Here is an 18609-nt window from a genome sequence, read left to right on the forward strand (position 1 = left end):
CAGAGTCCTTTTGTGTCGACCAGACGACATCAATTATTTTGTATTCCCCCCCCCATTGTTCATAATGTTTTTGTTATTTCAGACAATTGTCAATCAAGTATTATTCTTTACGAATTTACCGGTCCACTCCCTCATACGCACGCTCATATGCACACAATCACGTACAATCAGTGATACAGACACTTACATTCGAATATACTTAAACATATATACACACACATTTATGCATTAAAACAAACTATACATGGTTGTGGACACAATACACATAGAATACCGTAAGTTTTGATGGAAGTACATTTCAATTTCTTTCTATTATTATCTCTGATTGCATTTTTACTGTAACAGACATGTACAATTTGGCGGCTGTTTTCAATGTCTTCTTGACTATATTGGAATCGGTATAGAATTCAACACTAACATCACGCCTCAAAACCGCTTAGTAGAACTTTGTATGAGAATCGTTTCGTTTGATGTTATACATAAAATGCATAAAAAAGAAGTAAAAAAAGGTGTTCACAAACAAATAACAAAACTATGTGTTCATAAATGAATATATATATACATATATACATATATATATATATATATATATATATATATATATATATATATATATATTAAATACCTACAGACACTAGTGTTTCATCTTTTTGGGAATCATCAGTGCCAGGTGTCACGATTTACATTGATTGAGAGATTCGAACCAGGCAACAAAGCCATCTCTTACTCCATTAGCAAGGACCTAATCCAATCGGCCACAGTTTTTTTTAACGTCTGTCAGGATGATCTAATCATTATATGATGATCTGTGCATGCAAGCTAAATTGACCGACTTTATTTTAACTATAAAGTGCTCAACGATAAGAAACGAGTTTCTTAAAGGGGCTGACATAATTATTTACTATAATAATTATTAAATAAATACCTGTAGACACTAGTGTTTCATCTTTTCACCAATCATCAGTGCAGAGTTTCGAAACTAGCTGGACGTCCGGCGTTGTTGGGTTGTACAATACGCTTAAACATGATATTTTAATTCATACAGATTGCGTATGTATCATTATAGAATCAATCCTCTATTAATTCTTATATATTACGAGGAATGATTTGTCCAATGGATTAATTCGCAAAAAAAAATTAAAATAAAAAATAATAATGATGATGTCGTTAATCAAATTCCGTCTGTGTTTGTTTACAATACACCGTCAGTTGATATCTGGGCTTGATGATGAATGCCTTGGAAAAGTCACTTCTGATTAACGTTTAGTTTTAAAATATGTAAAGAAGAAATGATTTGCAGCGATTTTAAAAGGCACCTCTTATTTAATCTTAAATTGAACTTATTTAAAGAAATAATTAAAATAAAATGGTGAGGTACACTCGGGCATGAAATGGGGACCATTCGATCTGAGTTATATCTCTGTGTGACAATAGGTGTTACATGATAAAGGGACTGTCCCCTTTTCATGTAAGTAAAAAAAATAGGGAATTAGTTAAATGTAAATATGAAATAGAATAGTCAAGGATTCGAACTTGCGAAGCTAGATTTGGAATTTAAAATCCCAATCATAAGTTAATATAAATACAGAATGTTATTGAAATAAGGAATTGCAATTGTTTAGCTTACATATATGTATATGGAAAAGGAATGTAATAATGAAATTTGTTTCTGTTAAGGAATTTAATCGTCAATTGAAATTGTTAACATATTTTGTAAAAATGCTATTTGGAAAATAAGTTACTGAACTCGGGGTCATGTCATGTTTGGCAACGTGACGCATGTCAGCCAACGTGCTTAATGAGCACATGTTTAATCATGCGATGACGTGGCGAATTCTCAATATAGGTAGAGCTTTAAGATGCAGTCTGAGAGTCTGGGAGAAAAGTTGGAGATAAGCAGAGAGGTTCGGACCGATTCTCCGTTAGAATCAAGACATCCTCTAGAGGTGAGAGAGTTTTAGAAATAACCATGTGAAGAAACTTTGAATTCCTCACGCGAAATCATGGACCGGTCATGAAATAAAGGACGTCATCATCTTTGTGTATCTGCGTCTTCTGTGTTAATTATTACAACGAGAAAGGTAACTGCCAAAATGTAAATGTCAAACGCACTATCTCTCGGTCTATCTATCAAGATATTCATAAATCTCCTTTCACTGAATTGTTTCTCTTGTAGTAACATGTACACTGTCTATTATATATTTATATATATATATATATATATGTATATAACTATTTCATTTACTCACATAAAATTAATATACGAAAGTATAGATTTATGCGTAAACTTTAAGTATTTACTTCAAAAGTGCTCAATACGTAGGTAGAGCTAGTTAGTAATTTATAAAATATATAGAGCGATTAAGTTACACTGAATAATCAACATCATTAAAAAATGTAGAAAATCAGTTCTAATAAGTAACAATGACCAATGGATAAAAACTAAAATGAAAAATTCGTTTGATTTGGCGATGTGTGCCAAGGACTCTGCAGAGGCATCAGATCTTGTGGGATTATTCATTCTATATACCCTCACAAGCATATTCGATACTACGAATATCGGCCTATATAGAGATGACGGACTAGCTATAATAAAAAACTCCAACAAAGTCAAGGGAGAAAACTTTAAGAAAATCATACACAAGGAAATGAAAAAATTAGGCCTAAAAGCAGACGTATCAGCTAACATAAAAATAAAAAACTTCCTGGACGTCACGTTAAACTTAGATAAAAACACCTATGAACCATACTTAAAAGATAACGCTACTCCAATTTACGTAAACCCTAAGTCCAATCACCCACCATCAATTATAAAAGACATTCCTAACTCTATCGTAAGTAGACTCAGTAATAACTCAAGCAATGAAAATGCATTTAACAGGTCAACCAATATCTACGAAACAGCCCTAAAAAATAGTGGATACAAAAATATCGATATCAAATATAAGCAACAAAACACCAATAACCATAATAAAATTAAAAATAGAAGAAAAAGAACTATAATCTGGTATACGGCCCCATACAATCAAATGTTAAAAACAAAACTTGGCAAGCAATTTCTAGATCTTATTGAAAAACACTTTCCTGCAACCTACCCCTTACACAAAATTTTCAATAAAAATACCTTAAAGTTATCCTACAGTTGTTGCGAAAGTTTAGAGATGATAAGTAAAGCACATAATAACAAAATACTAAATGAAAATAATGTAAACAGCAACAAAATAAGCAATAAAAAAGTAGACACCATGACAAAAATAAAACTAACACTAGCAGAAATAATAATGATGATAATAATAATAATAATAATAATAATAATAATAATAATAATAATAATAATAATAATAATAATAATAATAATAATAATGATGATGATGATAATAATAACAAACCACCCCCGGACAAGAACAACCATACCATAAATAAAAATACTAATAATGAACAAGATACATGCAACTGTAGACACCGCATACTTTGCCCAGTTCAAAATAAATGTCTAACAAAAAGCGTAGTTTATCAGGCAACAATATTTGCGAAAGAAAACCCGAATAACAAGAAATATTACGTAGGCATGACTTCCTTAGATTTCAAAACCCGATACTATGACCATAAAAGTACATTCAACAATAAAAAACACCGTATAAAAACAACACTAGCGAATAAATACTGGAAACTCAAAGAAAGCGGACATTCGCCGGTAGTCGAATGGAAAATAATAAGGCAAGCTACCACGTGTAGGCATTTAGACGACCCATGTAAATTATGCCTTCATGAAAAATTTGCTATCCTTACTTTAAAGAACCCCAAAATCAATTAAACTGTAGAAGAGAAATAGCAAATAACTGTGTTCACAAAATAAAATTTACTCAAGGATAGCGATACAAAATAGTTTTAAAACTAACAAAAACAATAGAAACTAAACAAATAAAGAAATTAAATAAACATGAATATACATAAACGATCACACATATATGTATGTATGTATATATATGTGCATATATGTATGTACACATATGTATATTTATATATATATATCTATAAAGAAAGAAAAAAGAAATGTCTGCCTTAAACCACTAGTTTTAAAACAGATCCTTTGTTCGATAAAATGCATGCCCATTGGCTGATAGGAAGGGGGGCAGTGGATACTAGAAAGCTGATTGGTCAACTAAAACCCTCAACAGAAGAGGGCCATATAAAAACAATAAACAACCACAGAATTCGCGCATAAGCCTGACGAATCCTAGAGTGGATGAAACGTCGAATATTCAGTGTAGCTTAATCGCCATATATATTTTATAAATTTATATATATATATATATATATATATATATATAAACAAATGATTAATAAAACATGTTAAAAGACATCTTGAAAAAGAGTTAAAAACATATTTAATTTTAAAAGGAAGCACAAGATAAGAGGATAGTCCTTAATCCGCGGAGTTTCGAAGAAATACTCTCCTTCTCCTCAGAGGGCAGGAATTAGCAAAATGCGGGATCGGATTTTGCATGTAAAAGTATTTAATGAAACCACAAGTAAGTCACAGATCTTACTTGATTAAAAAAAAGGGTGAGGTAAGGGGAATAGGAGGTAAAAGAAAAATGATAAAAAGATTTCACATGAATGGATAGTCCGGTGAAGGGTAAAAAATCCAAGAATGGTAAAATCCAAACACGGTCGAATTAAAAACTTCCAATCCAACAGGTAAGTTCCAAAGGTATCGCGTAACTGGAAAATGGTCCAAAATGATCCAGAAGGCAGAATTCCTTGGCAAAATTCACAAATGGAATGAGTTCAAAATCATTAAAAGAAAAGTTCAAATGTGCACAGAAACAGCACTGGAGAGAATATTTAAAACACGTCTGCCAAGGCCGGAAGAATCAAGTAAATTAAGGTTTAAAAAAAACAAAAAAAAACGGAAAAACGGTGAAAGTTTAAATTTGAAAAAGCAAGGTAAAAATGACCGAGACAAAAAGCGCGAAAGTTTGCGTTAATAATTAGGTCACCTTAAATACGCACGTGAAAGTCCCAGAATGAAATTAAGAAACACGAGTCAGTGAAACACGTAAATGGCTAAGTTTATGAAATGGAGCGTCTATTATATTAAGAAGAGTAAAAAAATGTGAATAAGTAAATAAAAAATAAAACAATAAAAAACTTTAAACAAATAAATAAATAAAAATGGAAATAAATAAATTAAAAATTGAAAATTAAAATTTAAAAAGTTAAAAAAATTTTTTTAATTATTTAAAAAACTATATATACATATATACACACACATATGATGATTGCAACGTCTTGTCAGACGAGTGCCACTCCCTCAGACATTTAAAATCCATGAGCCCAAATGCCTGAGGGACTATCTATACAAAGATGATGTTATACGACAGCTAAGTCTCTCTCTCGGTTCAAAATGTTGAGATCCAGCAACAAGCAAGAGCAAGATAGCCAGCAACAAATTAAACTGCAGACCAGCTTAATGCGGGTACTGGTCTCCCGCTTTATGTGTTTTTAAATCAGAGACTTGCTTCTCCTAGAAAGGTTGCCTTCACCACGGCTTACGGGAGCCCTCTCCACCCCAATACACATATACACACACACAAATATACACGGTGCTAGTTGGCCGTTGATGCAGAAAAAGTTCGCCCTTTGGAAGGTCTTGTTTTTAATCCTCCAGGGAAACTAGCCGCCCTCCTCACCAAACAAGTCTGGTGGGGGAACCAGTTTCGTCGCCGGTTACCCGACCATGAGGCAGGTAGTACTGGGTTACATGGTACCAGTAGCATATGACATGACCTGACACACACATATACATATATATATATACATATGCATATATATATATATATATATATACACATACACATACATACATATACATACATACAGACACACAAATGCACACATACATATACATACATACACACACGCATATACATATATATACATATATATATATATACAGAAGTCTCTCTCTCTCTCTCTCTCTTTATATGTACTCTGTCTATATATCTCACCAATGTATCCATCTCTTACAACATGAACATCTTAAGACATTGAACACTCCTAAGACTGTCTCTATCACTCTAAGACTCTAAAATCTCTCACTAAGACTCTCACAAATATGAACAACGACAATACAAATATACGCATATTTGCTACTTCTAATAATAACCCCCACCACGTAACATAGGTTTTTTTGTTTGTTTGTTTTTTTAAGAAATGATTTTCTGAGAATTGAATCTTCATTGATTTGCTGAGAATTATCTCCCTTGACCGGTGTTACGTAAAATATTACACTGTAAAAATTAATTTTTATCTATAAAAAAGAAAAACTATTTTTAAGATCGGATTTTTTTTTTTTCGATTTTCGGTACATGTCGGATGAATTTCTGTACAAAACATATCTATGAATGCTGCCAGACATATAAATTATTTCGTGTGAAATTTATAAAAGATAGTCTAAGCCTTTCGGAGCCTGGAAGAAATGAACGTACACACACAAAATGACTTTTTTTATATAATAGTAAAGATAGAGATGGAGGTAGAGGTTATTGAAAGGGGAACTGAATCGAAGAAAAAATAAATTTTATTGCCTTTATTTATTTACTTTTGCTTTTTCTCTTTCCACTAACGAAGTATTTAAAATCTTTGAACTTTGGAATGAGATTGCAAACAAGCAGGAAGAAACATTATTTATTAATCAGGGTTTTTTTTGTTTTGTTTTTTAATCTTTTACATTTTAAATTTAATATTTCCTTCGTTTCACATTCTTTTATAATATTCTGAAAATAAACAGAGATCATGTTAAATTAACTCGAAAAATAGATTATTCACGTTTCCTCAAAGTATTGGGTTGGTGCAAAAATAATGTCCTTTTGAAACGTTCAATTAATATATATATATATATATATATATATATATATATATATATATATATATATATATATATATATATATAAGTTAGAAAAGCATTTCACCCAAGGCATGAAAATTGTTAAACAAAATGTTTTTACTATAGGCTTTAAAAATAAAGGTACAAGATTTAATTTTAAATTTATTTATCTTCAAAGTGCACTTTTATAAATTTTACAAAGCAAGGTATAAAATTTTAATTTAAATTGAATCAAAAAATACCTTGGATTTATTCTGTGTAATGTACATTTTGTTGCACTTTTAAAGAAATCATTGAAAATTTTATATTTATTTCATTAATTGCTAGATGAAAGATAATGTTTTTAAATTGCAACAAAATATAAATTACATAAAATAAATCCAAGGTAAAAACATTTTGTTTAACAATTTTCATGCCTTGGATGAAATGCTTTTCTAACTTGTATCTTATCTTTTTAAGATTATATTTTAAAATTCTCCTTCTCTCTATTTCAGTTTGTATTTCTCCTCACACTACAACTCATTTGTAATACAGGTCTGAATAATGAGAAAATCTGATTTATTTAACAAAAACTTTAAAATTAACAAATATTCAGTACAAAACGAGAAAAATAGAGATGAAAATTTCAAAAGGACTGTATAACTGGTTACGGTCAATAGTAGTCCTCGCTAGCGAAAGTTTTGTTATTGTTATTCTATTATTACTGTTATTTAAAACATTTTGTGTCCTGCTCTTTCGCGCAGCGCAAGGACTAATATATATATATATATATATATATATATATATATATATATATATATATATGACATGTTTTTGCACCAACCTAATTGCAGAGTTGCTTGTTGATCGTTTTTCACTTGTATCACTCTAAAGTGCCGCCTTTTAAGGAGTTTGATATTCCTTGAATCAAAACTTAAATTCGTCTATTTCTGCACTCGAAGACTTGCAAGTGAACCGTAAAACATAATCATTTTGAATTATGTATACGCACTTCAAGTATCATGTATATAATAGCTCACCAGTGTTTTTTTTTCCAGAATGAGAACCAGAATAGTATGATCAAATAAATTGACGATAATTAAAATTATTGACGAGAACTTCGTTGCCAACTCGAGAAATAGATTGCCGTGCTATAATCAAACTGCCAACGGTGTTATGATAAAACCAGTGTGATTTTCAGTTAAATAATATCGATCAGAAGCATACTCATTCAAATAGCATTATCGAAAGTAAAGTTTTTTTTAAACAAAATTTTAATGTTAGCGTTAAAAATGTTTTGTTCGTAGTGTTTGTTCTTTTTAATTTCGTACGTTCCTTAGTCTTTCGCCTGACTGTTTTGATGCTACACGTCATTTTTCTATCCTCTATAAGTAAAGGAAAAATCTTTCTAGACTGACACCATTTTTATTTTTGCCACAATCGAAAGTGCTCCTCTTTAAAGGGCTTGATTTTTTTCAATAAAATAAAACGCTATTGAGTCTAAATCAGCTTTCGTCGGGAGGCAAGTAAATAAGTATATAGTATAATATCATGAATCTTTTGACAAACAAATTTTTTTGCACAAACTCTTGTGAAGGGTAGTTTGATTGTTAGACAAATATGAAAGAATAAATAGATGAATCGATTCGAACCTACTTTACGAGAATCAGAATAAGTAATGGATCTAATGTATGTACTTGTGGTTTGGAATGCAACTCTTCTGTGATTGTAAGCCTTTAAAATCCGTACGAACCTGTTTTTGTGCAACTTGTATGGTCCCGTGTAGTTAAAAAAAAAACGAAGAAAAAATGCTTGAAATAAAAAGTCTGATGTTGATTTTGGATTTTGATGTAAGAGTAGCAAATCTTGTCAGCAGTGTGTCGTGTTTTGGACTTAAAAGTTTCTGACAGCATAGTGTCGAATTTTGGAGTTGAGTTTTTGACAGCAGAGCGTCGACTTTGGGAGTAACGAGTTTTTAGCAGCAGAATTTTGATGAGTGAATTTGTACAGCAGTTTGTCGAATTTAATCAGGGAAACTGTTACTTGGAAGTGAAGCATAGTTATCAATTTATCAGATCAACTGTAGAACAATAAAAACTTGATTATTTAAGCCACAGTACTCCAAGGAACATTTGATGAGCAAAGAAAAAAAAACGAAATTTCCGAGTCGATTTTTCCTCAAGGGTAGGGCCATCGACGAGAATCAAGAATAAAAGGGGCACGCATACGATTGAAAAACACGAGTTTAATCTGAAAACCATTAAACGAAACAAGCAATCCACAACTGAAGCCAAATTAATTTCTGTACTAGTTGCAGATTTGAAATTATCCGAGACAGATTAGCGATAAGCAATACCAAAATAAATAATGATATTATCAGCATATATGTTGATTTTCTCAATATTTATTGGCGATCATTGATGTATAGAAGAACCAGTGTTAGGCATAAAATAGAGCCGTAAGGAACACGGGGATTGATAGAAAATGTGATTTAAGATACGCCATCCAGAGAAAGAAAATACCTAATGATATCAAGAACCAAATATCATAACCTTGAATTATATGTAGATGTCGAGAATGTTACATTCAGTCGAACGCATTTGAAAGGTCAAGTATCCAAGTTGCTATGTCCCTTTCAACATATAACTCAATTATTTATCTATTAAACGCATATAATGCGTCTTATGAACCCTATGTATGGCTTTATTTCAGGTAAATATTTTTTTAATTGCTATGAAACGCAGAGATATGAAATTTGGCACACTGCAAGACAACAACTATTTGGAAAGTTATACTAATTTTACTATTTTATGGTAATTTTAAGTGTGTAGCGCTTTATTGCAGGTCTCCCAAAATGCCTAGAAAGGGTCGATTGAAAGACAGTGAAAAAGTATGTGTTGTTGTCGGCTTTGCAGAAGGTTTATCTCTCGTAGATCTAACTAGTAGCACGGAAGTGATCGAAGAACACTATCTTCATTCGTTTAAAATCCAAACATCAAGCCAAAGAAAGGCAAAAACACAAGTGAGTCAGTTTCATGTTGCAATGTCTTAAACGAAATTGTAAGAAACGTTAAGCCCATAGCAAGTCCTGTTTTAAAGCAAACTCATAGGGAAAAACTTTTGGCTTGGGCTCAGCAACGCATGTAAACCAGCTTTGAAAATGTTCTTTTCACCAATGAGATCAGAGCAACCCTTGATAGACAAGATGGGTGAATCAAAGTTTGGAGTCCTCATTGATTCCGTCGTCAACAGGGGGAGGGGCTCATGTTTTGGGCTTAAATAATCTGCGATGAACTAATTGGACCATTACGAATGCCAAAAGGTGTCAAACTGACAAGCCAGTCATATTTTATTTTTAATGAGCATTTGTCACCATGGCTTGATGACCCTTCATTGGCATGTTACCGCAAATCGATTTTTATGAGCCATCCAATTCAGCCAAGGCTACGACATCCTAACTTAGGCATTAGTGGAGAAAATTTGATGATATGACCATCTTGTTATCCAGATATAAACCCAATTGAGCAGATCTGGTCAATAATAAAGACGAAAGTTTATGAAGGAGATGGTCAATTTTTGTCGAAGGATGTACCTTGGAGGAAGATTTTGGAAGTTTTCTATAGCATCATATCATCCCAATTCCACCCATTGACATCATCAGTTGACAAGAGGCTATTCAAAGTGATTTTGAAGCATATAAGTTATGTTGATAAATAAATATTTCTTTAAACAAAATAATGTGACATTCGGTCTTGTTTTTGGTTAATATTGTTACTGGATATGTTTTTTTTATTTCAACAGAAATAATTTTCAAATAGAAATATGAAGTTAGAATATTGTTTTATTACCGAACATATACATTTGTAGACACTTGCAATAAAGTGATACGCAATTAAAATTAGCAGAAAATACAAACATTAGTATAGCTTTCGAAATGGTTGATTAAATCCAACAAAAATCATGGAAATAAAGCACCTTGTTATGCTCTTCCAGTGTTATACCAAATTTCACTTCTCTGCGTTTCATGATAGTTTCCAAATTAAAGGATATTGACCTGCAATAAAGGGATACAGAGGGTTTATTAGAATATTAATACCTGTAGTCAGTTTAATTTGATCTTACACGTCATTAAATTGTTATTACTGGTGTAAAACACGCAAATGCAAACAGTCGTGTGACGCTTTCTTCTGGATTGTTGGAGGGGTGTAGCGACGATGTACATCATACAGTGTACTTATCCTCTTCCAAATTATAGTGTCTGACAAATTTCTTCGTATTCAATAGATTAAAATTCCAACATCCTAACGATCATACACACTCGTGTACTTCGCAATGAATATTTGTTTTTACCTATCTACATCTGCAGTCCTTCATCCACAATTCTTACATCTACATTGTCTTTTTGTTGTCGAGAGCTACCAAACACATATTGGATTCTAGTTCATCAGTTTTTCTTACAGATGATTGCAGAATATTATTTAGAAGAAAAAATATAATTCAATACAATTTCTTCTGGAAAATACTTTGTCCGAATCATAATTATTTTCAAATAGATGAAATATTTTAAAAAAAAATAAAAAAGGGACGTAACTTTGTTTATACAGAATTAGAAATCTTAATTAGAAAATTATTTTTGAAACAAAACGACACACTTTATGAAAAGGAAACAATATATGTATGTAATCCAATTTAATTTCTTCTAGAAAATACTTTGTCTGATTCATAATTATTTTCAAATAAACGAAATATTAAAAATAAGAAACGTAACTTTATATTTATTAATACAGAATTAAAAGTCTTAATCAGAAAAAAATATTTTGGAAAAAAAAGGGCACAGTTTATAAAAAAAGGAAAGAATTTAAGTTAGTATTATAAACAAAACTGGGAAAATAGTTCCACTGTCTTGTGGATGCCGTCGGAAAGGCAACGGTTAGGGGAGTAACCCCCTAAAAAAAAGTCTGGGTTGGAGCCCCGATAGGCAGATGGTGGAGTACGGGAACATCTTTCCGGTAACTTCCGCAGCTACGCTGATTCTAACCGTATTTGCTTGCCTTTTTGTCGGACTTTATCTGCAACACAGAGAGGGGGCCCTAGTAATTAAGAAGATCTAGGTGTCGTTATCACTCGCCCAGGCTTGCATCCGGAGAGCGAATTCCAGTATCGAAATATATAGCCACAGGGTATTTATTTGCTTCCTCACTGAGCAAATTAGGCACAAATTAGATACAAGACCGTTTTTTTAATGTGGAGAGATGGTGAAAATGGGGACCAGCTCCCCGGGGAGTAGAGGAGCTGGATAGTGACAATTGGTATGAAGGGTTTCCCCTACATTGACCAATAACTGATTGCAACAAGGGCAATGGTCTTACATGTGGGGTTGCCCCCACATATGGTCTTGGCTTGCAGTATCTGCCGGAACAGGTACTACACTTTGATCTTGGCCCGAGGGCCGAACCTCAAAAATGAGGCGGAACAGAAATGTATAGCCACAGACTAGATGCAGAATGGCATTGTCTCATTAGACAGATGGTTGCCATCACACAACCGGGCAACACATGGTGCGAATATCTACTTTTAAATAATTATTTCCTTGTAGACCAAAATGTCGAAATCGGATTCTTTATGTCCCGTATAAATATTTTATGATTAAATAAAAAGACAGAAAATCGGTAAAATAAATGAAAGAAAATAAAGCTTCCATTTAACAATAACATTTCCATGGAGAGTGATCTTAATGTTTAATTTGATCGGTTCAAGTTCTGTTTAATGTTGACATATTGGCTTTTCTTTCACGACTTCTTTTTTTCATGATATCCTTTTAAATATCTGCATTCGTTTTCGATTTTTTTTCTTAAATTGTTCACATAAATGTTTGCATCGCACGCTGGCGAAGTAATTATTAAACGCAGCCGATAAGTCTTACACGACATGACCCCCCCTACCATTTTGTGCAGCATGTTCTCCGACCACAAAGCAACTCACACCCTGACATCGGAAAGTAGCTGGCGTGGAATAATTCGTTTCAAAATCATTCCTCAAATTTTGTTGAGTTCCACTCGGGCGGCAACTGAAAGCTCTGTGATCGACCATGTTCGAACGACTTATCCTCAAACTTTCGGTGCGTAATGATATTTGGTGGTTGAGCGCGATACGTTAGTTCAACTTGTCAGTTTTTCGGATACACAAAAGGCCAACGGATGCCAACAGGAATCATAAACATTAGCATCACAATCCGTTGATGGAAGTTGCTGCAGATTTGCCCGGCTTGTCACTCAATGTTAATATTTCGGAATCACTTTTCATCAACATAAATTGATGAAGTGGATCTTCCAGAAAACATATTCTCTGAAAACTGCGGTTGTTTTCTTTGTTTTAAGATTGGAAAGCGTATTATATTTTGGATATGCTCAAACACATTTATATGAATATCGGTTTGTCGGCCTGTTCGTTACTCTTAAAGATAGAAATACGTTTAGATGTGTATAAGTATCTCTAAAGATGCTATGTCCGTCGAGTTGTTGGCCCGTCTACTTGTTATGCTTCAATTTTTAAATAAGATGTTTTCATATGTATAGGCAACTCCAAAGAGGCTATATTAGTCTAGTGGTCGGTCTGTCTATCTGTCACGCTTAAAAGTTGAAATACAACGTTTAGACATGCCTGGACACTTCCGAAGAGGCTATGTCTGTATAGCGGTTGGTCCATCTCGCTGTCATGCTTACAGATTGAAATGCAACGTTTAGATATATTTGGACATCACCAAAGAGGCTATGCCCGACTAGTGTTGTCCGTCTATCCGTCACGCTTAATCTTACAAAAGCATTTTTGATACCTTTAGGCATTTGAACAAATGCTATATCCGTCTAGTGGTTGGTCTGTCGATCTGTCATGTGTCAAGATGTAAATACCAATTTAAAATATTTTTCTTATATTCACCCCAATCAAGGCACATTGCCACTGTCTTGTAAGCGGCTATTCCAAATCAGGGAACAGTTTATTGATGCATTCTTGGTGGGGACTTGTGCAGCGAGATTCTTATCCACATTAAAGTTATCCATGTTGAGGAAATGAGCTCGAAGAAAGAAACTATTAGAATATAAAGTTTTTGAAGCCTCTACAGTGAATAGGTGAGATTTTGCTGATTGTCGGATTGCTTGCAGGTATGTACGTTGAGGGGACTCGTGTAAAGCAAGTTCGTTGGAACACATTCTATTGAAGAACTTGTAAAACAAGGACATGGATGCAATATTGTGGCGATGATAAACTATTCCCATCTAGATTGTCGGCCTGTCATGTTTAAAGATTGATATATTCAGGCATATTTACAAAGACTATATTCGTCTATTTGGTTATCGTTCTGTCTCGTCACACTTGAAACTTAAATGCAACATTTAGTATTGAGATTTTATCAAAATAAATTCCGTCTCCAAAGAAAATAATACATTTTCTGGTTTCCCAGACGGAACCATTTGATCATATTCAAAGACTTCCTAAACTGGATTAGATTAGCGCCCAAGACACCTTAAAGGTTCACAGCACGTAAGTCACTTTCTATTCAGCGGCAATAGAATAGCCATATTCTTTTAGATTATCAATAACCTGTTATCCTACGGATATCAGAACACGCAAAGACTCAATGCCATAATTTGCCCATCCGCACACGTGCAATAAAGGAACTATGTTACGTGTCATGCGCAGTAATACAACAGACGGACTGGAATGTTCTAGAACATGCGTATATAAGATTTAGCACGCAAAAAATCAAACCCGTCCAGGATGCAGTTTTACTAGTAAACATCATCACTGCCCGTACACAGCACATACGCCTTGAGGCGTTAAAGTCAACTAACATATGCCATGACACGTTAAAATCAACCAACATGATTTAGTGCGCATCATACACCTTAAATTCTCACCATGGAAAGTTACCATATCGAACGAGGCTTATTTTTTTCATTTTTAACAAACTACTGTTTTCTTAACACACACATGCTTAATGACTTTCTCCCCTCAAAAAATAATTATGTGTGTATTTCTGTGCATGAAAATCAGTAATTATAAATTTTGTCTTTACCACAAGATACTCATATAGCGAAATCTTTTCACTGAACATTTCGTTACTTCGCAAATCTTAAAATTTTGACTTAATATTCGTCAAACACGGTCGTAACTGTTGTTCGTTTTATATAAATTCACCATGCAACTTTGGCGCTCCCCACGCAGTTCTCATTAAATTTCTCATTATGAGCTTTGTAAAAGAAATAAGAAAAAACTCGTGGATCACTTCATTTTAAGAAAAAGACAAAAAAATAATGCGTGAGCTAAAAAAATGTTGCAAAAAAAAAAAATGAACAGATTCCGAGAGGAAGAAAAGAAAAAAAGAACAAAAGGTAAAAAAGAACGAAAGTAATCTTTCTTTTCCAATCATCTAATGCGACGCCAGTAAATCAACCATGAGTATCCACGGACCTCCGTACGAACAAACGACACCAGTCTTAATAAAATTATCGATTTTAGTGAATAATCGCTCAAAATTCGAAAATTAAACAATTTTCCTACGAATCTGACTCCAACTTCAGTCAATTAGCGCCAAGCAAGGTCCTCCTACAAATTTACGGTCCTGTAGCCAGCACGTTGGACAACCCGCCAACCAACATGATTTTACCTACATCGTTGCTTGCGGTGATTATCAACGCTTGTTTAACGCCAGATCTTCCATGAAACTTGCAATACAATACGGACAAATGCTTTCGTGTCAACCGCGCCACACGCCGACCACATTGGAGATATCGCCATTTTTCGCACGCGCGGAATTTAATCGGGCCAACCACAATCGACACTTCAGAACGAGCTCGTTACAAACACCTCGGATTCTTAAACAATCCCAGTATATTTTAATGCATACATAAGCACGAGTAAATCACATTTTTACCCAATATCGATACACCAGAACAGACCCACAGGTACTTTGACTGTGCAAACTCACTTGAACCCGTCACTTCAAATTCTACAAACTCACTTGCAGATTTATATAGATCTTCATCAGATCGCTAAGGATCAGGAGAACGACGAAAAATTAAACAATTTATGACCATCTCCCACTTTAAACTTTCAACAAGTTTCCTTTACTTTCTCAAACGATTTTATTTGGATCGACACATCGACTAGACACGAACGTGTATACGTACCTTTCCAACACCGACGAGCAATCTTTAGAGGTTTTTCCTCGTACCCAAACAACAACTCAAAAATTGATGACGTCGCTTTTCTTTCGGACAGATATCAACTTGCAATAAATAATAATAAATTTCCTAATATCAACTTTTCGTCTAAGAGGAGAGTCATGTAGCATCTGCTACAGACGACCGGAACAAACCTTCGGCAGAGACATTTTTATAGTAATCAATGTTTCAACGCCTACGAATATCAGAACGCGCAGACACAATGTCGTAATTTGCCCATCTGCACACATGCGATAAAGGAACTATGTTATTTCCCACGCGCAGTAATACAACAGACAAACTGGCATGTTCTAGAACATGAGTATATAAAATTTTGCCCAAACCAAACCAGTCCAGGATGCAGTTTTACGAGTAAACACCATGGCTGCCCGTCCACCGCGTATTCACCTTGTGGGACGTTAAAATCACTCAACGTGACTTTGCACGCATCATGCACCTTAAATTCTCACCATGAAAAGTTACCATATGGAAAGAGAATTATTTCTTCTTTTCAACAAACTACTGTTTTCTTTTTCTTAACACACAAACACACAAACGCGCGAACGCATCACGCTTACATAGCTTAATAACTTTCACCCCTCAGAAAATAACTACGTGTGTCCCTTTGTTTATGAAAATCAGTAATTATAAAATTGATGCTTTTTTCACGAAATATTTATTAGCAAGGATTGTCTAATGAACACTGTGTTGCAAATACCTTAACGTTGGGACGATTTGAATTACTGTTTCTTAAACATGTAAATAAATGTTGTTATTTCATCCAATACAGCGATCTCGAGTTCTTTGTCGGATGTCGTTATTTTTTCGAAGTTGTTCGCGTCTTTTTATTTTATATGGGTGTGCATGTGATTCAGTGGAATCCTTCTGTAAACCAGAGATCTCGTTAACTTTCCCTTTAATGGTCCCGGTGATATTCTACTACTTTCGACTGCTAGAAATTCCTGCACCTGCAACCTCGGTTTAAAAAATCAATAGATCCAGATTATGAATTGATGAACACCGACTCACACCTCATATCTTATAGTATGTTTTTGCTGGTGTTCCAACCGACAAAGATATCTATAAACTGTTAATTTATATATATACGCATCAACACCCAATAGAGAACACATTAGATGAATCACATCAGAACGTTAGCACTCATAAGTTAAGTAGAAACACACATTTGTTATATATACATCCGTATATATATACGGCATAATCACGTTGACACACCGGTTCCTATCAGATCACCGACGTTAAGCAACGTTGAGCCTGGCTAATACCAGATGGGTGACCATTTGGGAATTCTATGCGCTGTGTGTGCTTTCCGCTTCTCTCGGCATTGTTTCCAGTCGTCCTGAATCTCCGTTTGCCACTGGTATTCAACAATGTTGACTCAGGTGAGGTGTGGTTCGAGATTGCGCAACTCTTGCCACAAAAAATTTCACGCGCAGGCACCCTTACCGTGGGTATCCATAGTCTGTCAAGACTGAAGGAAGCCTTTTTTTAATATATACATATATATAGTCATCCGCATACAGTACTGTTTCGCTGTTTCACAGCTCATCAGTGCAGCTAGACAGGCAACTACCTCAAACCAGGATTGAAACTTGACCGCCTGTATGAGAGTCAAGGCTCCTAACCAACGACGATGTTTATGTACAATCCCGCTATTCAGTAAATTGCTTAGTTTGTGGTAATCTACAAAAATCATATTGATCAGGGAGAAATGATAATAGAAAAGAAATTCTGTTTGTGAGTACATGAGGCGTTCAGACGTGTAAAAACATGGGCTGATAACTAAACTTTTCATATTTGTAGTAAATTTGATACATAGTAATTAGACACCAACTAAGCAGGATTTGCTTTTAAGATCACTTTGATAGTGTGTGACAAAACTCATTTTGGATTCAAAACAAGATAGGTCATTATCCAATGTTTTCAATACAAATGGTCCAATAATATTCTTGAACTAAACACACGTATTAGTGGTCAGTTTATTTCTAAACACACAATCTTATTTTGATATATGATGGTTTTGTTTTTATATTACGTTTATTTAGGAACAGATTTATATTACGTTAACCGCTAACCGTAAAAATAAATTCTTTATTAATAATTGCAATTAATTGTCGGAATGGACAGGCGACCAAATAAATCTCTTATCAATAAATAAGAGATTTTTTTTTGGTCGCCCATCAATGCCGGCAAAAAACTATACTTATTCTCTGTTAAATGGGGGAATGTCTATAATTTCACATACAATGTAATTTTATATTTCCCACATGGTGACAGAAAAAGAAGACATTTTATATGAGATTCAGCATTCCTTTATCCGCACTTCAAACTCACTCAAAAGCAAACGTTGTAAAAGATAGATGAAATGAATTCGCCCATTCTTTCGCAAAGACTTCCATTGATTGATCTGAATTTATGTGGGGAAGAGGATATAATGTTACAATTAAACGTCTTTGGAAAAATAAACCCTTGGTAAGTGGGTATTCAGCTCTGATA

The sequence above is a fragment of the Euprymna scolopes genome, chromosome 8 (assembly GCF_053919585.1).
Source record: "Euprymna scolopes isolate OS-2025 chromosome 8, ASM5391958v1, whole genome shotgun sequence".
Classification (NCBI taxonomy): Eukaryota; Metazoa; Mollusca; class Cephalopoda; order Sepiida; family Sepiolidae; genus Euprymna; species Euprymna scolopes.